Source organism: Euprymna scolopes, chromosome 46 (assembly GCF_053919585.1).
Source record: "Euprymna scolopes isolate OS-2025 chromosome 46, ASM5391958v1, whole genome shotgun sequence".
Taxonomy (NCBI): Eukaryota; Metazoa; Mollusca; class Cephalopoda; order Sepiida; family Sepiolidae; genus Euprymna; species Euprymna scolopes.
Genome location: NC_136527.1, coordinates 32227962 through 32243368, shown reverse-complemented (window position 1 = coordinate 32243368; position 15407 = coordinate 32227962). Strand labels below are relative to the sequence as shown.

Below are 15407 nucleotides of genomic sequence, written 5' to 3'. Positions count from 1 at the left end.
TGACGTGTTCTGAAAATATTTTTTATTATAATTTTTTTCTTCCGCGTGTATTTTTTAAATTTAATTTTTTAATCACAATAAAAAAAATCGGAAATCTAAAATAAAAAAATACGAAAAGTAGTATCAGTTTCCGCCATTAAATTGCACGTGCAACGAATTAGAGAATTAATAAAGATGAATCTTGTAATCTGTTCTCTCTCGTGTGAATATTAAAATGTTAAATAAAATAATACTAATTTTATCCGTGAGATTCACCAAATAGATCGGCTTTATTTCAAAATAATTTTTTTTTTTTATTTTTTCTCTTCAATTTTATTTTCTGCGAACTTGCTCTTCCGTTCGTCATCTTGAATGTTAACTTGAGTTTGTAAAGTCAATCACATTTGAAAAATCGTTTCCTTTATAAAAGCAGATAAAGTTAATCGAAAGCAGATTATAAAACAAAAACGTAAGTATTACTACATGGCACACGTATGTGTATTTTTATTTTCATCTTTTTTTTTATCGGATTATTATCGAATGGTGACTAATCTATCAGATTTTGTTTTCAATACTGACTTAACATAAAAAAGGTCAATACATAATTCTTTATGTTATCAGTGGCCAATTCTGTATGCGTTTTCACGTACAGAATTGATAACATTTTTCTTGATTTTTGTTCTTTAATGTCCCTGTGTTTTTATTAAAACATGAAATCAGAAAAAAAAGCGAATAATCCTAATGAAATGTTGATTTATCGTTGAAAATTTTTCGCTGTCGATTGTTTTTGTTTTCAATATCAGATTAAACAAAAAAAAAGTTCTTTATTGTTTACCAAAAAAAAAAAAATAATAATTTTATAAATTTGATGTTTTTTAACCGTTTCGCAAGTTAAAAAAAAACTTAAACATAAAGGTCAATTTCTAAAATCTTTCAAAATTACAAATATTCTTTTTACAATGACGAGTTTTATAGGTTTTCAAGGATGCTGAAAATGAATGAATACTTAAAAGTGGTGCAGGGAATTAGTTTTTATCACATGAGGAAATTATTTTTTCAAAACGTGAGGATCACCTTTCTATATAAATTTAATGTAAAATGAGCACCCACTTTCTTTTGTTAAATGTCTTAATACAGAGAACACCCAATGCATGGTGAATACCATCTGATAATGTAAACTTAACATCGGTGGATGACACTCGATGACTTCCATGCTTGAGTTTATAAACAAGAAAAAATGAATTTCTTTTGTTTTTCTCATAATCTTTTCTTTCATAATTCATTACTAACGCTTTGCATACTCTGTCAAAATGGTTAGCTGAAATCATCTTCCAAAGTGTCACGTATAAAATGAACCCCCAAGAAAGGAATATTTTTTTAAAAGCAGAATATAGATCTTACCCAACCTAAAGAATTCCCTCTCACTGGTTCCTCTTCTCCACTTCCAAACTCCGAATCAACTCTAGGCCGTTTTAAATGGATCCTATTACTGTCTTTGACATCTGCAAACGATGATACAGCGGAAAATTTGTGTTGAAATTATTTGCAATTTTTGATGTCATGACTCTATGATCCATTAACGGCTTCTCCCGTTGATGCTGACTCCTCTATATTGAGATATCAGCTTGTTCTCTGGCACAATCATTATCCGACTCATTGGGAATTCCTCAATCAACGTTGCCCACAAATGTTCCACATGCGCCTTCTGGTGGTTCTTATAAAAAACAAGATTTCCAATCTTAAAATCTACTGACTTTATTTTCTTATCCTTGTTCTCTATCAGTTTTTTTCCCAACTTCCTGAATGTTATTCCTTACCTAAGTAAAAGATTGATGCATCTCTTTTAGAGCGATCTCATGTTACTCATCACCATAGTATACTCTACAATGCATTAATATATTATCTAATGGCAAGATCACATCTCTGTTGTATAGCAAGTAGTATGGTGAGAATTTTGTTGTTTCGCTCACATGAAATCTGACAGTCGCCAACATTTGATTAAGGTATAAATCCCATGACGTCTCATCTTCGTCTGATCTTTTTTGCATAACTGTCATGCATCATCTTATAAAATCTTTCTACTTTTTTCTTTGTATGGTGATAAAATAATGTGGTCACATGATGTATGTTGAGGTTCTCCAATGCCTTCTTCATCACTTTGTTAATATTTTCCGGCCCATTGTCTGTTAACAGCTGGGGTGGTGCTCGAATCTGAGGTGAATTTTATCCAACAACAGATGCACCACTGTTTCTGCCTTCTTATTAGGAACCGCAAAAGCCTCCAGTCAACCACTATACATATCGATAAAATTCATTATATACTGGTTATCCAAAAGTGTCTTTGGGAAGGGCTCGAAAATATCCAACGCCAGTTTTATGAAAGTAAAAGGGGGCAGATGAAAGGAATTATTTTTTGCGTAATGGTATGAAATGTCTTTTCCATGACTATGTTTGTCATGGTACTGTACTAACACCTTTTGTTTTAAGATGTGACAGTATATATAACCTTATCAGTAGTTATGAGATTCGGACAAGTAATACACTATCTTGTCCATCACGATAAACTTTTTTGTTCTGCATCCACATCTTTAAATAAACAACTTTTATTATCTGCGTCTTGTTCCCTTATTTAATACAAAACTAACAACGTAGGATGACCATGCGATACTGATGAGCTTTTAACCTTCTTATACGATGCAAACTATTTTGGCTCAAACAAAATGATTTAAGTTTATCACATCTACCGAGTAATTCCTATCATCTATTTCTACCCGGAATTGTTATTGTCTTGACTAGAGGTAAACACAGTGTCCTTCTATTTCAAGTAGCATATCGTCTACGTATTACTAAGTTTATGGGATAAGAAGTAAATTTGTTTTTTTAACATATTTACTAGTACTAGGATGATTACAAAATTTTTCCCGATTCCATTCTAAATTTCTGATTCTGATTTGATTCCCGATTCCGATTCTTTTAATATTTATAAATATTTGATTAGAGACTTGTTGGGATTTTTTTGTAAATTTTCAAATTATTACATAAATGCCTGAGTAATTTCCGGGTATATTTTTTCTCAAATGTTTTCCTTGTAATGTATGGCAAATTGGAAGAAAACAAAAGGTTTATTTTGATTTTAAACAAAGCCAAATCGTATCAGTTTGTCGTTAGCATACAACATGTTACTTGAAAGTTTTCATAAATAGTTGAAAATAGTCAACGATTCGTAGGTAAAATGAGAAAACAATGTAAGAACAAAATATTAACAACGCTCCCCTCCCATTCTTATAGACCAATTTCTAAATAATAATGTTACTATTTAGAAAAACATTTTTAATATAGAGAAAGCTTCGGGTTTCATTAACTATTATGTTCCTTCCTTCTATACATGTTTAAATTTTACTTTAATTTTATAAATTTGGTGGGTCATTCAATTGATTTGCTTTGCAGTAAAAAAAAACGAGATGCAAAGCGAGACCTGTGAAAATTCTACATATTATAAAGTTAATGTTCTATTGATGTTTATATATTATAAAGTTAATGTTCTATTGATGTTTATATATTATAAAGTTAATGTTCTATTGATGTTTATATATTATAAAGTTACGATTTCAAAAATAAAAATATATATTCATATGACTTGGGTGCATCAGCTTGAGTTCCTTCAACTATAATCGAAACTGAAACCAAAATTATTTAAGAATTCTTGATAAAATTATTTATAAAAAAATGGATCACTGGAGTTCCATTAGTTATAGTTTAAACTGAAACCAAAACTTATGAAGAATTCTTTGTAAAATAATTTATTATAAGAAATGGAAACCCATAACAATTAAACAACAGTCACTTGGATGTAATCGTGATGCACAAAATAAATAACACAATGTTTTCGTATTAATATTTAGTATTGTTAAAAATCATAAAAATCTGCTTTCCAAATACTAACCCTAAGTACAGGTAGCAATACAAAAATATAGCAATTACATGTGATTTTATGATTTTGCTGATTGGCCTTAAAATTAGTCATAAAAATTACTTAATAAGTTATACTGTATCTTTACATTATATTTATATGCACAAATGAACCCCCATTTTAAATTCTAAAATAACTTTCCAATGTGCTCACACATAATCTCCTAAAAAGTAGAATCTCATATTAACTTTGCTTACAATAAAAATTAATACAAAATTAAATTAGGTCTGAAGATTCTAGTTTTAGGAATGGGTTTTCAAATATGCTTGGAATAACAATTGCCACAGCCACAAAAAATCTTGTGTCAAAATAGGTGCCATAAAACTTCAATTATTTCAAAAGCCGATGACAAACACTCCACTATACAGCTGGCGCCAACGAAAATTGCCCCCCCGTCCAGAGTATTTAAAACTTTTTAATAATAATAAAAACTACCTCGAATGAGGGCACATAGGCATTTTAGCAAATAGATGTGAAACGACTGCAAGGGCAATAGATAAGTTATCTCTCAATAAATGACGAATAAATAAAATAAATTAAACTCTGATAATGTTAAATCTGTAAATGAGATTCATCACTCATTCTGTGGCCCTTCTCAATCTTATTTTGTAAAATTAAAAAAAAACAATATGTGCTTGTTTAATTTTTTATTTGTTTTATTTTTTTTTAAATCTGATTGGAATCGGATATAATTTTTCCGATTCTGATACCTAAAAAATTTCCGATTCCGATTCTGATTAATCGGCCAAGAGATCATTTTTGACAGACATGATCCAATCGCATGATTGAGGCATTCTTGTACAGTCTGTAGTCTCCCTCGGGATTGGGATAAGCCAGTATAACCATATATGTGAGCTTTGGTTTTAGGATATCAGGCAAAATGATATGTGTTGTCACATTAGAATCTCATATATCTCCTTGTCAGGTGAACTAACATCTCGGCAATCTCAGAAAAACATTTTATAAATAATCAATAATATAACGTCATACCAATGAAAGCACTGACTTTTCTCACAGTAGTTAGAGTCGATATTTTATCAATTTGACTTTGTCCAGGTCTGACTATATACCACCTTCACCTAGATTATGCACTTCTCCTAAAAGCTCACACTACATAGCTTTCATCTTGAGATTGTACTAGTAATACCCTATCTATGTGGTCTAAGTTACTTTCCATAGTATCTTAGAATATTAAAATATCATCCAACGACGGTAATGCATAATCTTTCTCTCCTTGTAGAACTATGAACATTAATTCCTAAGGGTGTTTGCGAATAAGTTTCCTTTATAGTTCTTACTTAATTTAACCTAACTTTTAATTAATTTATTTTAACATCTTTTGAGACAAGTAATATATCATCATATATTATATTTTTGACGTACATGCACACATCTATGGGACTTTTGAGTTTGTCTTTTGGCATTATAACAGTTGTAAATGTTTTAAACTCGTCTATAAGTGTCATTGAGATTAATAGGTTATCACTTATTATTTCAGCTGAGAGTTTTAATACATTTTCTGTGGTTTCTGCCCTCATACCATAGTCAGCAATCATCTCATTTTCCATACATTTTAGACACGTTTGTTCTGTATATAGAGATATAATTGTTGGTTTCCCTTTTGATAAATAATCTTCTGTTTATATGTTCAATGCTTTACGTCCATCATCCAAGACATCTCTTATAATCAGAGACAGACTTCTAGTGTCTAAGCATTGAATCAGTTCTGCAAAAACAGTTGAGTTCTTTTTTTTCAATAAATTTTGGGTTAGGATTCTCTGGTGAAGATTGAATAACTTTATATAGTTTTCGTTTCCTTAAATACCCCAGAAATTTCACCTGCCACAATTTTAATTGAGATTCCGATCCATCAAAGCAAAGGCGATAACTGGGCTCATAACCTGTTTAGTGTTCAGACATTATGTCGAACACAGATGGTGGCAGTAAATCAAATCGGCGAAGAATAAATGCAGTCATGATTCAGTCATTTCAAGACAGAGGTTGACAACGAACTGAATTTAATCCAAAATTCGATATTTTTATAATAAAGTCAGAAGACTTCAGATTGGTTTATTTTCCTAATCCTAAGTTATAAGTAAGATCGTCGGAATCCTTAGGATTATACCTCAAAACATTTTAACAAGAATAAAGACATAAAAAATAAACTAAATAAAAAGAAGAAAAAGAATAAATAATTATTGTTTAAATTTTATTTTTTATACTATCAAACACAATTGAGTTTGAAAGGACTTTTTCATTAATCATCAAAAAAGGGGGTTAAACTGTTTTTGATGATTAATGAGGGTATGACCCCAATGATGTCAACAATCTTTTTTAAAACCTAAATCATACAAAACAAGTCCTTCATTATCTAAAAAGAACCAAGGAACAAGCTTTATTATAAATAATACTTAAGATCGTGACTGCATTGATTCTTTGCCAATTTGATTTACTACTGCCATCTTTGTTCAACATAATGTCTCAACACTTAACAGGTTATGCGCCCTAGATTCGAATTGTGGCAGGTGAAATTTATTGGGTACTTAAGGATATGAAAACTACACAAAGATATTCAATCTCCACCAGAGAATCCTAACCCCAAATTTATTGAAAAGAACTCAACTCAAAAACTGTCACTTCGAAACATGTCATAAAATTCTGGGACACTGCAGTACAGAGATATTAAGAAATTACCGAAAAGTGAAGGCATAAAAATAATAATCTCAGGCAATCTCTCAAATTGTGATGTTTGTGCACAGGAAAAAATGTCAGAAATAGATCGTTCAATAAGTGATTGGGAAAAATCCCCTGTGAAGCATTTTGTGATGTAAAACCCAAATTGAACCGAATGCATATATTTGTTTCAAATTACTTTGCATTTATAGAAAATACCCATGAAGTAAATATTAAAAGCAAAAAAAGGTATTTCTGTAGTTTACGCTAAAAGCAGTCCGGCATATTTAATCTACTTTCCACACCAAAATGCCAGAAAAAAGGTTAAATATGTCAAATCGAAACACATCATAAAATTCTGTACAGTTGATATTAAAAAATTACTAAAAAGTGAAGGCATAAAATAATAACATTATTATAAATTGTGATGTTTGTGCAGAAAGAGAAATGTCAGAAATAGATCGTTCAATAAATCCCCTGTGAAGCATTAGGTGTATCAGAATTTTTGGAGGAATTTTTGGACATCCCTAACACAAAACGGCGAATAAAATATAAAAAATCTCGTAATTTCTGTTAAAAGTGGGTTATTTATTTTCTTTATGGATTATCCTTCCAAAATAAACTAATAAAGTTGTTTTAAAAGTAATAGAAATATTTTTTTAAAAACAGTAATGAATTTTCCGAACTCAATATTTTTCAATTTTTAAACTTTAAAAATCTATCGAAATTTTTCTATTGATTCTATTTTTACGATATTTTCAGGGTCAATGTGAAATTTTATGTTCTTTCCAATAAACCGAATATAATATTTTAGACAAGCGTCTTTTTTTAATTCACGCCCCCCTCATTTTCAAGTTTCTATTAAAAAGTAAATAATTTACTCACCGAAAAGTAAATAATTAATTTACTCACAAATTAAAGAGAAAAGCTCAATAAATAATATATTCAAATTTAAAACAAAAAACAAGTAGTGTTTTTTAGAATTTTACCTGTAAAGTTTGAAGTTTAAAACCTTTTTTTTAAACCACGTTATTTGTTTTTTCTTTTGTTTTTTTCTGGAACTTTGGTCCTTGCTCCTTTAATTGAAAAATAAATTAGGGCTTGACTTACATTTTTCGAGGAGTTATAAACTTGAAAAGACAGGGGTCGAATAATTTACGCCTCCCAATTTTGAAATGTCTATTAAAAAGTAAATAATTAATTTATGTACCAAAGTCTTATAATATAACAAATTGAAGAGAAAAGGTCAATAAATAATATATTCACATTTAAAACAAAAAAGAACAGTTTTTTTTAGAAATTTACCTGTAAAGTCCGAAGTTTAAAACCTTTTTTAAAAAAAACACGTTGTTTCTTTTAATGAAATCTTGGTCCTTGCTCCTTTAATTGAAAAAAAATTAGGGCTTGAATTACATTTTTCGAGGAGTTATAAGCTTGGAAAGATGGGGTGGAATTATTCACTATTTTCACGAAATTTCTGGCACACTTACTGAAGCATTTTGTGATGTAAACCCTAAATTGAACTGAATGCATATATTTGTTTCAAATTGCTTTTCATTTCTAGAAAATACACATAAACTAAATATTAAAAGCGAAAAAGGTAGTTTACGATAAAAGTAGTCCGGCATTTTTTTAATCTACTTTCCACACCAAAATGTCATAAAAAGGTTTAATGTAAAATCCAATGATACATTGAATTTAAAAATTACGAACCAGTGGACTAAAAACGTAAGGAAATATTACCTAGTATTTTAATCGATCACATTGAAAATATTAATAATGATGACCATTGCAGTTAAACTACTGACAAATATTAAATGGACACGTTGGTACCTCCCAAAAGGACAAACGTCTTAAAAATTGAAAAGATGCAGTGGATTACTATTACTCGTTGAAAAGCATACCAGAAAGTTATAATGAGGTGATTAATTCAGAAAATCACAAAGAATTGAAAAAAGCTATGGAATTGAAAGCTTTATCTGAAAATAATACATATGAAATAGTAGCAAAACCAAAAGATAAGAATACAATTCTCGTTCGGTTTTCTAAAAAAAATCACAGCTTCTAGCAGTGAAACTTTTAAAGCAAAATTTCTTGCAAAAGTTTTTCACAAATTTTTGGAATCGAATATTTTGCCACATTCTGACAAACAATTAGAATTTTATTGCAATTTGCCGCTCAATACAATTTTAAAATGGATGTAAAAATGTTTATTTTAATGTACTAATTGACTGTGAGATTTATATTTTCCTTCTACAGGGTTTTTAAATGAAAAATAAAATTTTTGCATGGAAACTTATTAAATTGATGAATGGTCCTAAACAAAGTGATCACAATTGGAATTTACAATATTTCCATAATTATTTAATAGAACAAGAATTCAAGCAATGTTTTGTAAACGTGTGCATGTATACCAAAAATATAGTTTAGAAATTGTTGATTTTGTTTTTGCAGGTTGACCATATATTACTCGTCTCAAATTCTGACAACATTTTAAAACATGTTAAAAATAAATTGAATACAAAAATGTAAAATGGCTGAAACAGAAACTATCATCGATAATATGACGTCATACCAATGAAAGCTCTGACTTTTTTCACAGTAGTTGGAGTCGATATTTTATCGATTTGATTTTGTCAGGTCTGGCTATATACCCCGTTGATTAAATTAAAATGGCTGATTGTCATGGTTTCTTGGTATAAATCTTACCTGTGGAAACAGAAACTATGACAATGAACCAATCATGGTACATTGAAAAAAATTATGCTGAAGTTTGGAATGCGAGATTGCAAACCACGTATAATAAGCATATAGAGACCGAAACTAAATTAATAGACGATCGATTATACAGAGAAATTATTGGAAGTCTAATTTATTTGATGACTGCCACTGGGCCTGATATATGTTACAGTCTAACAAAGCTATCTCAAAACTTTTGAAAACCAATTAAGGACCTAACTCGTGCAAAACAAGTCCTTCATTATCTAAAAGGAACCGTCTTTAGTATGTAAAAAGTTAACATATCGCTTAAATTTAGACGGATTTTCAGATTCAAATTGGGGTAATTCTGAGGATCGAAAAAGTATAAGATACTGTTTTAGACTATCAAAAATTGGATCTATGACCTGCTGGAAAACTAAAAAAAGAACAAATTGTTGCCCTTTCTACATATGAAGCAGAGTTTATGGCACTTACAAACTCGGAACAGGAGGCAATTTTTCTAAGCACCCTTCTTAAGTTTATTTTCAAACCAGATCTAAGTAAATACACAATAGTAATTCATTGTGATAAATTTAGTAGTAGCTTATTAGCAAATAATTCAATGATTCATCAACGGCCGAAACATATTGATATCAGATATCATTTCATAAGGAATAAAATAAACAATCTATTACTCTTAATTATGTAACATCTGAGAATAATATAGCCGACACTTTTACTAAACCTATACAAAAGATAAAATCAAAACATTTTTGCAAAGTTTTTGGTATTTAATCACGAATAAATCTATTTTAAGAAAGCCGAAATGAGAAGTCAAAACCACAAAATAATGATAATAAGTGATTGTAAATTGTCCAGGGTATAACGTTAAACTGCGACCATTTTGTCTTTCTAACCAAAATTAACCAACTAAGATATCTAACATTTTGTCTTTCTAACCAAAATTAACCAACTAAGATATCTAACATTTTGTCTTTCTAACCAAAATTAACCAACTAAGATATCTAACATTTTGTCTTTCTTACCAAAATTAACCAACTAAGATATCTAACATTTTGTCTTTCTAACCAAAATTAACCAACTAAGATATCTAACATTTTGTCTTTCTAACCAAAATTAACCAACTAAGATATCTAACATTTTGTCTTTCTTACCAAAATTTACCAACTAAGATATCTAACAGAATGTTTCAGATTTTTGTATAAAAATGTATGTATCTATTTGTATATGTATCTATTTGAAAAGTGTGTATATCTGTCTGTACATGTATCTACTTGAAAAGTGTATATTATGTATATGTATATATTTGAAATGTGTGTATATCTGTCTGTACATGTATCTACTTGAAAAGTGTATATTATGTATATGTATCTACTTGAAAAGTGTATATTATGTATATGTATATATTTGAAAAGTGTGTATATCTGTCTGTACATGTATCTACTTGAAAAGTGTATATTATGTATATGTATATATTTGAAAAGTGTGTATATTTGTATGTATATGTATATACTTGAAAAGTGTATATTATGTATATGTATCTATTTGAAATGCGTGTATATCTGTCTGTACATGTATCTACTTGAAAAGTGTATATTATGTATATGTATATATTTGAAAAGTGAGTATATCTGTCTGTACATGTATCTACTTGAAAAGTTTATATTATGTATATGTATATATTTGAAAAGGGTGTATATTTGTTTGTCTATATATTTAAAAAGTCTGTATATTTGTATGTATATATATAAGAATGTATATTTATATTTAATTTTAAAAGTATGTATATTTGTTTACATATATGAATTTTAAAAGTATGTGTGTGTAGATAAATATTTGAAAAGTATTATATCTGTATATATATATATATATATATATATATATATATATATATATATATTTTGGATGTATTAAAAAACTTAAACAATGTGATTGAAAATGGGTTCTTTTTACACACATTATACAAATATATTCATAATGACTCCAACGATCTTACTCATATTAGGAAAAAAAACAATCAGCAACCTTCTGACTTTATTATAAAAATGTCGAATTTTAGATTAAATTTAGTTCGCTGTGAATTTCTGTCTTGAACCAACTGAATTGTGACTGCATTTATTCTTCGTTGCCGCCATCTTTGTTATTAAGAATTACTTAACATTCGAGATCGGGACTGCATGATTCTTCGATGCATCTTTGTCATTAAGAATTACTTAACATTCGAGATCGGGACAGCAGTGATTTTTTGCCACCATCTTTGTTATCAAAAATTACTTAAAACTTGAGATCAGGACCATATTGATTCGCTGCTGATTTGATTTTCTTTGTTCGGCATAATGTCTAAGTACTTAATAATTCTCACTAATCAAAAATATATATGAATTATTGGGATAATGTGTGTAAAAAGAAGCTATTTTCAATCACATTAAGATTTTTAGTGTTTTGTTTGTTAAAAATACAGATATACATACTTTTTACAAAGTATATACACAAATACATACTTTTCAAATATACATACAAAAACAAATGCACATACTTTTCATACAAACCAGTATTGAATAAAACTATAGTCATTTTTAAAATTTCATTAATAATAAATGTTTTGGATATTTTTAATAAAAATCAACATAATAAATTCAATTTTACAACATGAAATGTATTTTTTCAAATTTATTTTATCTTTACAGAATTTGCAAAAACGAAAAGAAATTCGTTTATGGATAAAAGAACTTTCTCTGTTGGTGATTTAAAAAGGTTTTAAATAATTATAATGATTTCATATACATTTTCTAAAATCGTAATTCATTAGCGTGTTGTAATTAGTGTGCCTATCATCATACATATCATAGCATATACCTTTTTGTGGAATCAAATGCAAGCAAACATGAGACCCAAACCACATTCTTGTGAAGTATGTGGTTCTTCCTTTGCATTGAAGTCAACGTTGTTGAATCATAGGAAAACACATACAGGAGACAAACCACATTCATGTGAAGTATGTGGTTTTTGTTTTGTACGGAAGTCAAATTTGTTGACTCATATGAAAACACATACGGGAGACAAACCACATTCTTGTGAAGTATGTGGTTCTTCTTTTGCACAGAAGTCAACTTTGTTGAGTCATATAAAAACGCATACAGGAGAGAAACCACATTCTTGTGAAGTATGTAGTTCTTCTTTTGCACAGAAGTCAACGTTGTTGAATCATAGGAAAACACATAGAAGAGACAAACCACATCCATGTGAAGTATGTGGTTCTTCTTTTGTACGGAAGTCAGATTTGTTGCGGCATATGAAAACACATACGGGAGAGAAACCACATTTTTGTGACATATGTGGATCTTCTTTTGCACAAAAGTCAACTTTGTTGACTCATATGAAAACACACACAGGAGAGAAGCCACATTCTTGTGAAGTATGTGGTTCTTCTTTTACAGGGAAGTCGCATTTGTTGAGTCATATAAAAACACATACAGGAGAGAAGCCACATTCTTGTGAAGTATGTGATTCTTCTTTTGCAAGGAAATCAAATTTGTTGAGTCATATGAAAACACATACGGGAGAGAAGCCACATTCTTGTAAAGTATGTGGGTCTTCTTTTGCATGGAAATCAAATTTGTTGAATCATATAAAAACACATACAGGAGAGAAATCACTTTCTTGTGGAGTATGTGGTTCTTCTTTTGCATGGAAGTCAACTTTGATGCATCATATGAAAATACATATAAGCCGTCCCTAATGATGCTGGCCTTAACAGAGAGGGAGAAAATAACAAAATACCAAGGATTTATGTACGACATTAAAAGAAATTTTAACCTTGGGAAGATATTCGTCATACCAGTAATTATAGGAGCAATCAGACTAAAAAAAGAATTTCAAAAACTGGCGAATAGATCTGGTAAGCCCAGGGCAAGAGAAATACAAAACATTGCATTTGAAGGATGGTTAAAATCTTTAAGTTATCTCTCGTTTGGAGTAAAATGCCCCATCTCAAGAAAAACAAAGTTAAAGGAAATGTAATCAGAGAGACATCAATTATTATTGGGTATGTGGTTCTTCTTTTTCACGGAATGATTTTTTTTATTTCGTCATATTAAATACATACAAGAGAGTAACCATATTCTTGTTAAGTATGTTTTTTGTATCGAACCAAGCCACTTTCATGTGAAGTATGTGGTTCTTCTTTCTTTTGCACAGAAGAGAAACCACATTCTTGTGAAGTATGTGGTTCGTCTTTTGCATAGAAGTCAACTTTATTATGTCATATAAAATCACATACTGGAGACATCTGGGAACATGAATCACCACCAATGACATCAAATGGAAAAATGACAGTGTTCTACGACAAAGACATACAGGCAGGCAGATACATAAACGACAAGGCCATCAAGCCAGATATAGTAATATGGAACAAGCCCGAAAGGACTGCATTTTTATCGATGTCACAATTCCAAACGACTTTGGTCTTAATAGAGCAGAACGGGAAAAGATGACAAAATATCAGGACCTAAAAATGATCTAAAACAACATGGTCTCTGAAAAAAATGAACATTATACCAGTTGTGACAGCAGCAACTGGCCTAATAAAAAAGAACCCTCAAAAATACTTAGAAGCAATCCCGGGAAAACCAAGCTGTAAGGAAATACAGATAGAAGCCATAAAGGGAACAATGTCTATTCTTAAAAGAGCCCTCGGATATAAATTTAAATTATAGTAGAATAAAGTGTTAACCCCAGGAAAGAGCCCCTTAATCTCTTCAAACTAACAAAAGTAAAATAAAAAAGAGATAAACCGCGTTCATGTGAGGTACGCGGTTCTGCTTTTTAACACATGACAACTGTTGAGTCATATGAAACACGTACGAGAAACAATATCTTATGATCTTCCAAAATCAATACCTCAAAATTGTATTCAAGCATCACAAAACAAGAGCCAGCAGAACAACCTCTATCAGGAAACTGGTCAATCATTTAGCAGAAGACGTTCCTACCAATATGACAGAATCAGAAAACAAATCTGCTACAAAAATCACACAAAATCACGTCCTGTTTACGTCTGTTTTTATTCACCTGTTTAATCGTTTGCGTCGCTCTAATGATTTTATGGTATCATTTGCATAGAAATGATACCATAAAACCAATTGGGTAACTTTCATTCTTTTTTTACCGACTTTTGAATTATGCACACATGCTAGTCCATCATGTTTCGATTTTTCCTACGAAGTAAAAAACTGAAAAGCCATATTTTTGTAATAAATGTGGCTCTTCTCTAACAAGCGAAAATAAAATGATCTTTTTATTATGTTAATAATTTTCTTTAAATAAACAAAGTTTTTGTTTTCATGTAAATCTTTAAAATGAAAAATAAAACTTTTATAAATTTACTAAATTTCAATAAAACATTCTAAATATCTACTTAAGGTTTTTACCATTGTTGGTTTCATGTATGTGTGCATGATTTGTTAAATACAAGGAATCTTAAATAAGTGATCTTGACCCACTTCCGTTTGTTTGATGTAGTAGAAATGTTGCATATGCAATGATTTATATCTCTATGGGTGATGTGGCAAATTACAACTCTGAACTAATTTTTGTTCCTGATTTACAAGTGCTTAAAATTAGTTAAGTGTGAAATGGAGCAAATGTCAGGTGTCATACATGTAAAACGTTTATATTGTGAATTCTAATATGTCATGAAATCTGTAATAGCCGCACTTAGATCTGGTTGCCACCCATCTGACATTGATAAGGCAACTGTCAACTGTGGTGAGTTTACCTTTTTTGAAGATCCATGCTGACTATTCGGCAAATCGCCTAAAAAGGGTCATAGTTATTGCAGGGTCTGTGGAAACTTATGGATTCTAAAGTTGCTGACAATATACCAGAAGTAAAAACGCATTGATTACCGTATTGTAGTGAAGCATTATCCGTTGATGCTGCTTAACTTGGGTGATATAGCAAGAAATAGTGTGCACCGTGATTATGACACGCATGTGTCTATTACTCTAGAATGAGTTTGGAAATGTACTAAGAATTAGTCAAAAGTTTTCAAAAGACTTATCAT

General features: G+C 30.0%; 1 long non-coding RNA gene across 1 annotated transcript; it reads left to right on the top strand.

The window, feature by feature from the left end:
* The first annotated feature begins 346 nt into the window (after positions 1–346).
* LOC145270854 (uncharacterized) lies at positions 347–14631 on the top strand. Its single transcript, XR_013865602.1, has 2 exons — positions 347–448; positions 12031–14631. It is a non-coding gene; the product is annotated as an uncharacterized LOC145270854 (long non-coding RNA).
* The last annotated feature ends 776 nt before the right edge of the window (positions 14632–15407 follow it).